Genomic DNA, 11,384 nt, shown 5'->3' on the forward strand with positions numbered 1-11,384 from the left:
GGAAAAATATATGTTTTAGGTTCCCGTCCCTGTACAATTCCTTGACCGTGGTGGCCGAGCAGCTGACAATGTACATCTCGCCCCCAGAGCTCTCCAACCCATGGTCAACTTTCCTTACCTGCACCATGTAGCACCCGTGAGCCGAGGCCCAGCAAGAAAAAATAATATCATAACATAACAATATTAGCAGCTAAACAGTTCGTAGAGCATAATCTAATAATTACAAAGCATTAATCAGTTACCAGCAATCCATAAAATACATTCAAGATAGCACACTGGTCAATAACCAATAATTCAGCTCTAGATACTCATCAAGTCATACACAATAATCAACAATAGAACATATGTAAGCAATAACTAGGGTTAATGCCCGCAAGCTGCACCCTCTATTTAATTCACTGTCTTTGGCTCGCTTAGGCAAAGCCCAGTGACATATTCACTGACTCCGGCCAGCTTAACCGAGCTCAGTGACTAATAAGCTGTCCTCGGATACCAGTGTCCAAGCCGCGCCATGTGTGCAAGTATTGATTTTGGTACCCTTAGGCATTTTATCACATGTCTCAGTGGCATAATACCACCTCATGACATTCATACGATTATAGGGAACTCTTAGTCCCAACATATTCACATGGTTTATCACAATCACATAACAACACATACAAATATAGGGAACACTTAGTCCCATCTTATCCACCTACATAGGTGCAGTTTTCTTACCTTAATTCCAAGTGCTTTAATTAGAAAGGACGACCCCCGAGCACGATCCACTTCCCGAGCCCTAGCTTATCACCTAGTCACAACCAAGGTAATGGATTCCATTAATATTCAAATATAGGTTTTCGGGTACAAAACTAGCTTCCGGGAAATCGAATTCCACCAAGCACGGTGGTGAAATCAATCCCAAGCACTTTAGGTTAGATTCCCGTGATTAAAAACCCCAAATGTTCAAGTATACATCTAAGGGTTGAGGCCCTTGAAGCCTAGCCGCGGCCCTGCCCTAAAACATAACCTAAGCCCTCCCTGGAAGAAGACACGCGCCGCGACCCTTGCTTTGGGCGCCGCGGCACTCACCCCTGGCCGAGCCCTCCTGGCTCATCTTCATCCTAGGGCCGCAACGCTCTAGATTAGAGCCACGACCCTTCCTTTTGTGCCCAAAATTTCCACCATTTCCAACCTCTAAACCTTACCCAAAATCATCCCAAAGCTCCCTATTTAATATCAATCATTCCCAACACTTTTAAGATAACTTTAACAGCATAATTCAACAGATTAGCCAACCTAAAACTTATTAAAATCCATGTTTCAATTTCTGAAACTCAAGAACTTCAAACACTAAAATCAACCAAACAAAACTCAAATTTAAGCTTCTAAATCATGAATTAAAGTTTACCTCCTCAGCTGAACCCCTTCTCTAAGCAGAATCCTAGTTAATTCCCAAGTTTATCAGCTTCAATTTAAACTTAAACATCAACAACACAATCATCTTACTACTCAGCCAAAAGCTCAAAGTTTCCAACTTCAAAACACAGTTTAATTCTCACCTTGGCTTTGATTAAAGATTTCTTGGATAATCCTTGAACTGAGCTTCTAAATCCCCACTGAATTCTCAGCAATTTTCTAACTCAATCCACTTGGTTTTCTCTTTTTTCTTTCCTTGTGGTTTTGCCTAGTTTCCTTGAGAGAGAGAGAGAAAAGAGCTGAGAAGGAAGAAAAGGTCGGTTTATTTGTTTTCTACTGTTTTCTTAAGTCTAACCTTATCATTTAGGTCAAACCCGAGGCTAGGGTGCTGGAACTGTCCCCTAGGGCAAAACGGTAAAATTCCCTATATTCCCGCCTAGACTTCCTAACCTCAAATATATCTCCATATATTTATTTTCATAACCGGAAAGTCTAAATAACTACCCGATACCTAAAATACCCCTGACTTATCCAAAGTCAACTATTAAGCCCCGTTGTGACTTTTCCCGCTATCGAGCCCTAGGATCGCCTCGTGCCGAAAGCTACAAACACACACATATATACATATATATATATCTACCTATCCACATAATAATGTGGTCTCAACAATTTATCACACACAATCACGTTTATGCCCTAACGGGCCAAAATTACAATTATGCCCTTACCAGCCAAACAGGGCCCGCATGCTTATCCAATACCTATATTCATGCATTCTTACCATTAATTCTCTTAACCTCCAATTATGCCTTCCGGGAAACTAATCAAGGCCCTTAAGCCTCGTTATTAATTTTGGGTCGTTACAATAAGGAATAGATCTTAAGTGGACTTTTTTTTTTTTTTTATATATGAAACGACCCTATATGTGATGATAAATATGAGATTCTCACTATTTATGTCAATTGTGTCAATCATGTTAATTGTGGATGTCCATAAACACGATGAATCCAAAATTAAATGGGATAATGCATGTGTACTCAATAACATGTTGTTGTTGCTACTAAATTTGAGGATAGCTAAACTATATTTATACAACAATTTTTGTTTGATTAAAGTCAATGAAGAAAAACTTTTCTTATAGTGACATTGGTGACTAAGTATCAATTTTTGTATAAAAAATGGAAAGATTAGTGGAAGTTAGGCTTTGACTTATTTAAGATTAGTGCACATGCATATTATATTAATATGTTTGTACATAAAAAATTTATGATATATAATACCATGTATAATATTTGATAGATATCGAGTATTTATTGCTCTTTTGTTAAGATCTCTCTTTCATGGATATCTTGAGCACAATTCTCAAAGTTTTGACTCATCAAATTTTAAAAGCTTCTAGTTTTAAAAAGCTTTAAAGTGGAAAACACCTAAAGCAATTAATTCAAACATGCATAATGATATGCAGTCACTTCTTATATGTATTGTTTCGTGAAGTGACAAGTACAAAAGGAGATGTATATATAATATGAATTGTTGCACTACATGCATGTTGTTTTAATGTTTGTTATTATATTTGAATGTATCCCACACCAAAACACGTGTAATATACGTATCCTATCGGTAGGATGTTATACATAATTTATTTGATTACCTATTGGATAATGGAGATTAGCATGGTGTTTGTTGATTATATTGGCCCAAGTGGGAGAGATATTTGGAATTTTGTATGGACTAATATAATCACAAACATAATTCCATATTCACAACCATTTTAGGTGTTTTAATGAGACAATATATGTTAAGCCATTTGCAATGACTCTCAAAAGTTTGAGATTAAATGATTAGTATCGTTTTATTCACAATAGCCTCATATAGGTATTTGATTTTATGGCTATTTTTAAGAGTTTTAGTTCTATGAGGCAAAATAGATCTTGTTCTTTCGGCAATCTCAATCTCAAATTTTAATCATGAATTAGAAGATGATTATCTCAATGGTTATCTTCGAGAGTACTAAGTTTCATATAATTGTCTCTTTTATCCACTATTGATGATACATAAATAAATTTGTCCAAGTTGGAGTATTATGTTGGCATTAGTCAGGGGTCAAAAGATTATTTAGGAAAAATTGGATTTATCCTCTGTTTTGATTTTACTGTTAGTGATGTTGACCCTATGTTTGGCTAGAATATGATGAGAAACTCCATATGTGAACAAGCAAAGATAAATGGTCGAAACAGTTTTAAAGATTCAATTTCCAAGCATGAAATAAGTTTGATGACATATACCTCTAAATTGTTAATTGAGAGCCATTAGTAGTTCTTAATCCTTATTGGGCAGATGATATAATAATATCACGATTTCCAAGCTATGTTTAAGCTTGAAAGTTTAGGCTTAATTACATGGTAATTGTGAGTTTTTATTCTGATGAAAGTTCATGTTAAGAAAATACCGTTTGAGGAACAAATTAAGGTGAATTAAAGTCTATAGTTAGTCATTATACTGATAGAATGGACTTGTTCAATTTGCAGTATTATTGGATGGTAAAACGACGACTTGGAAATCAATGTTCAAAGATGTAAGAACCAAATTCTTATTTAAGAATATCATATGGCTCAATTAAGCGTTGATATGGTGGCCGACAAAGACACCTAAGTTCAATGGATTAAATTCATTTTGTGGAACGCATCAAGACAATCTCTAATGTAATTCTCAAAATGGTCAATTCAAAATATTATCGTTAGTCAATATTATTTGATAGATCAATGGAGGTAATGATATGTTTATGTCCTAATAAGATATAGTGCATTGCTCTTTTTTTTTATGATGTTGATCTATACCAGAGACAAATGAATTGTTATTTGATAATCTTTGCCAAATGAAGAATCTTTGAGAAACCTCACATATTCTAAGTATTTAGATTCTTCATGATGAGATCGACGACAGGCTGAATTGTCTCATAGTTTGCGTTGACTAACTTTTGTTGAGATTAATGTTTCGATTTCATTGAGAATTTTAGAATAGTCTAAAATATGATGTATCATAAAAGGCCTAAAGTCCATAAATATATTGACAAATAACAAGATATCAAATTTGAGATTGTCTCATGCATGCTTATTTAAGGCAGCCTCATGTTTACTCAAGTATGCGCACTCGTCTTTCGATAATTTTTGTAAGGATGCTGGGTAAGTGCTTAAGTTGTTAGTAATCGACAAACCAACATCATGATATACAATAGTTAGTTTTAATGATATCGATTGAATAAACTACATGAATGATAAAGTCCATTTCTAAGCATTCATAATGGTAGGACTATCTACTTTGTGATTAAGTGTCATACGAACACCCACATCATCCTCTCTCACACATGAAAGTATAATGGTAAGATAAGTTATTTTGTGGTCAGGTGCAGTATGGACACTTACAACTTCCTTGCTCATAGAGGTAGAGTGTATAGCGTGTTACGAGGACATTGATTATACAATATGACTGCGATATTTCGTTTCAGTATCATGAGTCACTAACTCTAGTGTGAATTTACTGTCCATTATGTTGAATAAAATGTCACTATCATATCTTTCTCTCTAAACTTGGGGAGTTTTGTTACTCCATTAGTGTTGATGACGCTCCATTTGCGGTGAGAAAGTTGCAGAGTGCTCTATTAGCAAGTACTATTCATAGATACCCATTACTCATCTTGTTGTTTTTGGCTTCTCTTGGCAGGGTAGTATGCAGTCATGAATCACCTCATGAACAAATGTTGGAGGTAATTTTCTAACCGAAATTCCATTAAAGACATGCCTCAATATTCTATGAGTTTAGATATATTGTGATTGATGTTGATGAGTATGATTAATATTTTCCGCTCATTCTTCTTTAATAAGTTTAACAAAATTAGCCCATAACATAAGATATCGATGATGGTAACGGTTTTATTATCCTATTCACTATGCTAATTCTAAAACTTTAATTAATATATATATATAAATACATATATGTATAATTAAACACGCACATACACACACAAAAAGTCCTTATATATTGTTATACAAACTTACTAAGTATAACTTAAGACATGGATAATAACACTATTAACCTTTTCAATATTCTTTCTTGGTCGACGTTTTGTCTACTTATAACTATCCCTACTGCTACTACAATTTCAGATGTAAGTTGTCTTATTTTATTTTCGTTCTTTTATACATAAATGATTTCTTATAAATTTTCATTGATCTAGGTGCTGCATCATCAAGATTGGTTGAACCACGGAGGAGATTTGTACAACAGAAGATATGCAAACAAGGAGATAAAGATCAGTCCTGAAACTGCTTCGAAGCTAAGTTTGAAGTGGGAATTTTATGCAGGGAAAGATATCACTGTAACTCCTGCCGTTTTCAATGGAACCCTTTATTTTTCAAGCTGGAACGGTTACATATATGCTGCCAAAGCCAGTGATGGCTCTCTTATTTGGAAGAAAAACTTGGGGGAGTTGACAAGCCTTAACGCTACTGGTCTCATCATAAATGCCAATCGGACCGTCTCAAGATCGACTCCAACGATAGCCGGCGATCTTCTCATCGTCGGAATTTATGGGCCTGCGGTGGTTATTGCCGTCAAGAGGTCAACGGGCGAGCTTGTTTGGTCAACACAGCTTAGTGCTAATGTTGCTGGCCTTGTTACCATGTCCGGAACTTATTACCAAGGGTAAGTATAATAAATTAGTAATCACACAGTTTTCTCTATTATTTTTTATTATATAATTTAACAATAATTTTACTCCAGTTAATACTTGTCACATATTTAGATTCTTCACTCGATTCAAAAAATTGGTTTATAATCATATAAAAAATGGAAATAGCAAAACTTGTCTCTTGATTTATTGGTTGGATATAGAGTTAGTAAATTTAAAACATGTTTATTCCTTCTACAAAGAAGTGTTGAGAGATGTTTTTATCTGTTTTTTTTTTCCAGAAAAGTTGTCGTGCTAGACTAAATAAAATTTTCTATTGAATATGTATTATTGTATAGCTAGTTTTGAGATAAGGGCACCTTTGTCAAAGTAATGACTTGGGTTGCCAATCCAATTAAGTCATATTTTTTAAATCCATAATAATGTAAACCACATATAGATATATCGATTTAATAAAGTAATATATGTTGACTTCTGAACTATATGAAGAGTGTATAGGAATTGATCGAATTAGTGATCAATTAATTAATACATTGTCAAAATTTTGGTACAAAATAAAAAAAAAATACACATTGTCAAAGTTTAAATGTGATTCGGTAACTATTATATAATATTAAAAGCCAAAGATAAATCACTTTTTTAACCTTTTATTATTAATTAATTGCTTGAAAATTCCATAAACATCATTTTTTTAACCACATAGTCAGGACACTACTCTATATTTTGGGAAAATGCCACCGCTTGATTCAGAAAGATTTCTTTTATAATAAAGATATAAACGAATTCAAAATAGCAGAGTTAATAATTGAGGGCATTTTTGGTCAAGTTCCCAATTTTGGAATTAGAGGGGTTTTACAATATATGTTAAAAAATATACCAATCTAATTTTGTAGCATCTCTTGAAAAAATCTAGTTTTTATTGTGTGTGAAGGACAAGGTGTATATAGTGGTATTTTTCCGTATATATATAAAAAATAAATGATGATAATCTATTCTCTTCGTTTTATTACAAATTCATAATATGATTGACGCTGCAATAATAATCACCAAGTCAAGCATTAAAAAATATTATATTAATTAGTTATTGTAGAAACTAATCAACATGAAATTTATCATATAAATATTATGAGCAAAACTGCAATAGTGCATACTTTTATGCTGGTGATGTATATATTTTTACATTGGTTTACATGACAGTGTTTATTGTAGTTTTTACATGTTTTTTAGAAATTTTAAATAATTTAGATTATCGAAATAAGTTTCCAAACTTTTAGTACCATTATGCACACAATCATTATGTTTAGACTCTATTTTGGACACTTTAAATGAGTTAGAGAATTTCACAAAAATGTATAAGATGAGTTTCATTGTGACTAACTTATCCAAGTGTGTAAAAATATATAATTCACCGAGATAGTGGATAAAAATGTACATTATATATTTTCCCTAAATGTCATGTTGGTAACAATTATAATGCAGTAATGCACCCATATATATACTCCATTGACATGCATTAGTTAAATTTATTCTTATACATAGGAGCTTCTACGTAGGGACATCATCCCTAGAGGAGGGCCTCAGTGTGGAACAGTGTTGCACATTCCGTGGCAGCTTCTTCAAGCTAAACGCCACAAACGGTGCCGTTTTATGGGAAACCTTCATGCTGCCAGACAATGGTGGAAAGACCGGAGAATACGCTGGAGCAGCCATATGGGGAAGCAGCCCTTCTATTGACAAAGTCAGAAACCATGTCTACATAGCCACAGGCAACTTATACTCGGCTCCCTTGCGCATACAACAATGCCAAGAGCAACAAAACAATCAAACTACACCTACCTCTAATACTGACAAGTGTATTGAGCCTGAGAACCACTCTAACTCAATCATGGCCCTTGATTTGGACTCCGGAAAGATCAAGTGGTACCGTCAGCTTGGAGGCTATGATGTTTGGTTCTTCGCATGTAATAACCTCTCTACTCCTAATTGTCCCCCGGGACCTAATCCGGATGCTGACTTTTCTGAGGCCCCAATGATGCTGACCATTAATGATGTTAATCAAACCAAGCGAGATATTGTGGTTGCTGTGCAGAAGAGTGGCTTTGCTTGGGCTCATGATCGTGATAATGGTGACCTCGTATGGTTTACGGTAAGTAGTAATATATATAAATATATATTTTTTTATGGAAATATATAAATATATATTTATTAGTTTTGACAAATGACAATTTCATATTATACTTAGAAACTACCCATGATATAAGACTCATTTGATGATGTTTTAGTATAGTATATGACTCAAATCTCATTGAGATCTCCATGTAAGACTTTTGAATATTATTTCATATTTATTGATGAATAAAACCATTTTATTTCGATTTTAGCATATATTAGTCTCCAACGATATGATAAAGAAATGAAGAGAGTTTTATATACTATAATGTAACTTACTAACTAGACACTACACAACTCAAAAGTCACCTCTCTTTTATATGAATAAAAGGTTTATGTGTGTTTAGGAGGCTGGACCTGGTGGCGCTGCTGGAGGAGGAGGCTGGGGAGCTGCCACAAGAGGGTCTATACCAACATTGCCAATTCTGAAATAAAAAATTTTACTCTAAAGCCATCTACCAAGAACACTACTGCTGGTGGATGGGTGGCAATGGAGGCTGGCAGTGGCAAAATTCTATGGTCAACAGCTAATCCTAGCAATGACACGGCTTCTGGCCCTGTTACTGTGGCTAACGGAGTTGTTTTTGGTGGTTCCACACATAAAAAAGGACCCATATATGCTCTAAGTGCGGAAACGGGAGATATTTTGTGGTCGTATGATACTGGAGCCACAGTTTATGGCGGCATGTCAGTGAGTGATGGCTGTATTTTTGTTGGAAATGGATATAATGTTAGTTTTGGTTTTTTCCTTTCATTCACCAGCGGGACCTCACTCTATGCCTTCTGCATTTCATAAGCTTATGTTGGGTTACATTTTATAAATAATTTATGTGTAATGTGTGGTTATGTGTGTGCATGTATAAAGTTCATAAGACCATATTAATATTAATAAGAGAAAATTACATAATACACCGTATAAAGCAAAAAAATTTAAAATATACGGTTTCCTACTTTTATACGGTTTTGTATTCCAAATTTACGGTTTTTTATAAAGTCTTTTTTTCAAATTTCAAACCCCGAAGGTTTATTGTATTCTCTTTCTCTTTCATCTGTTTCATTCTCCATTTATCATTTTTTCTTTTTCTTCATCCGAAAACCTAACTGAGTTTCTTCATTTTTTTTCAAAATCGTTTGGCATTGACTGGTTAAACAATGGTTGTCACTCGTGCGGGGTCTGCATCTCCTGCTCGGTCGGGTGCTGCGTTCTCTGGCCCTGCATCCTCGAAGCAATCCGACGATCAAGAGTCTTCCGAAACGAAGGGGAAACTTCTGAAGAGTAATATTTCTCCTTTGTCTAAAGGGAAAGCTGTTTTGAAGCATTCATCGGATTCTCCCCTTCCTAATGTGATCGAGGTTGATGTTGAGTTGAAGGAGGGCCACATGCATGCGAGTGCTGACTTAATTGGGAAAAAGTTGAAGCGAAAACATGTTGCATTGTCAAAGAGCAAAGTCAGTGCGAAGAAATCTAAGAAACTATCGATTGGAGGTTCTAGTCGAGTAAAGTGCAAGGCTAACAGAAAAATTGCGAAGAAGAATGTTGGTTTACTGGATAAACCGAAGGTATTTATGGTTGTTTCGTTTAAATTCTTTTTGATCTTTTTGATATGTTTTTTATGGGTCTTTTTGTCTTGTTGCTGTTAACATTTGTTATTTTTTTGTATCAAAGTGTTACAGGTTTGTAAATGGTATTTCCGATGTTTTGTAAACATATGTTACAAGTCATAATTTGGTAGTTTTGTAACGAAGTGTTACAAGTTTGTTAATGTTCTTACCGATGTTGTAAATATGTTTTTCTTTTCTGTAAACATATGTTACAGGTTCTAAATTGGTAGTTTGTGTATTTTATATATTAGGTTTTATATTCTTGAAATATGTTTTCTATGTTGTTAATGCTCTGATCTGATTTATGTTTTTAATTTTGTTAATTTTTGTGAGGTTTTTGTACCTATATGTTACATGTTTGTTAATGGTATTACTGATCTTGTAACCATGTTTTTGTTTTTTTGTAAACATATGTTACAGGTCCTTTATTGTTAGTTTTTGTAACAAAGTGTTACAAGGTTGTTAATGTTCTTACCGATGTTGTAAATATGTTTTTCTTTTCTGTAAACATATGTTACAAGTTCCAATTTGGTAGTTTTTGTATTTAAAGATAATAGGTTTTATATTATTGAAATATGTTTTCATTTTTCAAGTTTTGATTCTATCTGTTTTAATTTCAATTCATCAATTTGTGTTTTTCTTGTCATCTAATCATTGATTTGTCTTGTTTTAAAATTTTGTTCTTGACTTAGGTATCATACCCAACAATGTGGATTATATTTTTCAAGTTTGATGATATATTTTATTATTTTGTAAATTTATGTTACAAGTTTGTTAATATTGGTTGTCTATTATTCTATGCAGCATATGGAATGTTTTATCAAACATGAGGATCATTATAGAGCAAGAGTCAATTTTCACTGTGGTTTTGAGAAGATCAATGTGATCTCAGAAAAATTGACTGACTCTCAAAAGGTTTTGTTTAGTAAGACTTGCTTTGGTCATTTTCTAAACCTTAAATCTTATGCTAATCAAGCTAAATTGGTTCACCATGTTTTGTTGAGAGAAGTTAACCAGCCAAACTTAAATGAAATGTGGTTTAAAGTTTGTGGAAAGCTGATTAGGTTTTCTTTGGGTGAATTTGGGTTATTGTTTGGGTTAAATGTGTTTGGTGACATTGATAGAGGTGGAATTAAGAATAGTAATCCTATTGGATTGTATTCTAAATTTTTTGGTGACCATACAAGGGGCATTTCAAGAATTATTGTTGAAGAAAGGTTTAAGGCTGCCAATTTTGATAATGATGATGAGGCTGTTAGGATGGCTGTACTTTACCTGATCACTAACTTTTTGTATGCTTGGCAAAAAGAGAAGAACATTGAAAAAACTGACTTGTATCTTTGTGATAGTGGTGGTTTTAATCATTTTCCATGGGGAAAGGATATTTTTAATGTGACTCTCTCATCTTTGAGAGATGCTTTAAGGGAAAATGAAGTTGTTATAACTCGACAAGGTTCTTACCCAACCTATAAGTTGAATGGTTTGCCATTTGTTTTCCAAGTTTTCATTTACGAATCAATTCCTAGTT

The 11,384-nt window shown here is 33.9% G+C and overlaps 1 pseudogene; it reads left to right on the forward strand.

Annotated features, from left to right (window-relative positions):
• The first annotated feature begins 5,445 nt into the window (after positions 1 to 5,445).
• On the forward strand, positions 5,446 to 9,267 carry LOC133816102 (uncharacterized; annotated as a pseudogene).
• Positions 9,268 to 11,384: the final 2,117 nt, after the last annotated feature.

The sequence above is a fragment of the Humulus lupulus genome, chromosome 2, assembly GCF_963169125.1.
Source record: "Humulus lupulus chromosome 2, drHumLupu1.1, whole genome shotgun sequence".
Taxonomy (NCBI): domain Eukaryota; kingdom Viridiplantae; phylum Streptophyta; class Magnoliopsida; order Rosales; family Cannabaceae; genus Humulus; species Humulus lupulus.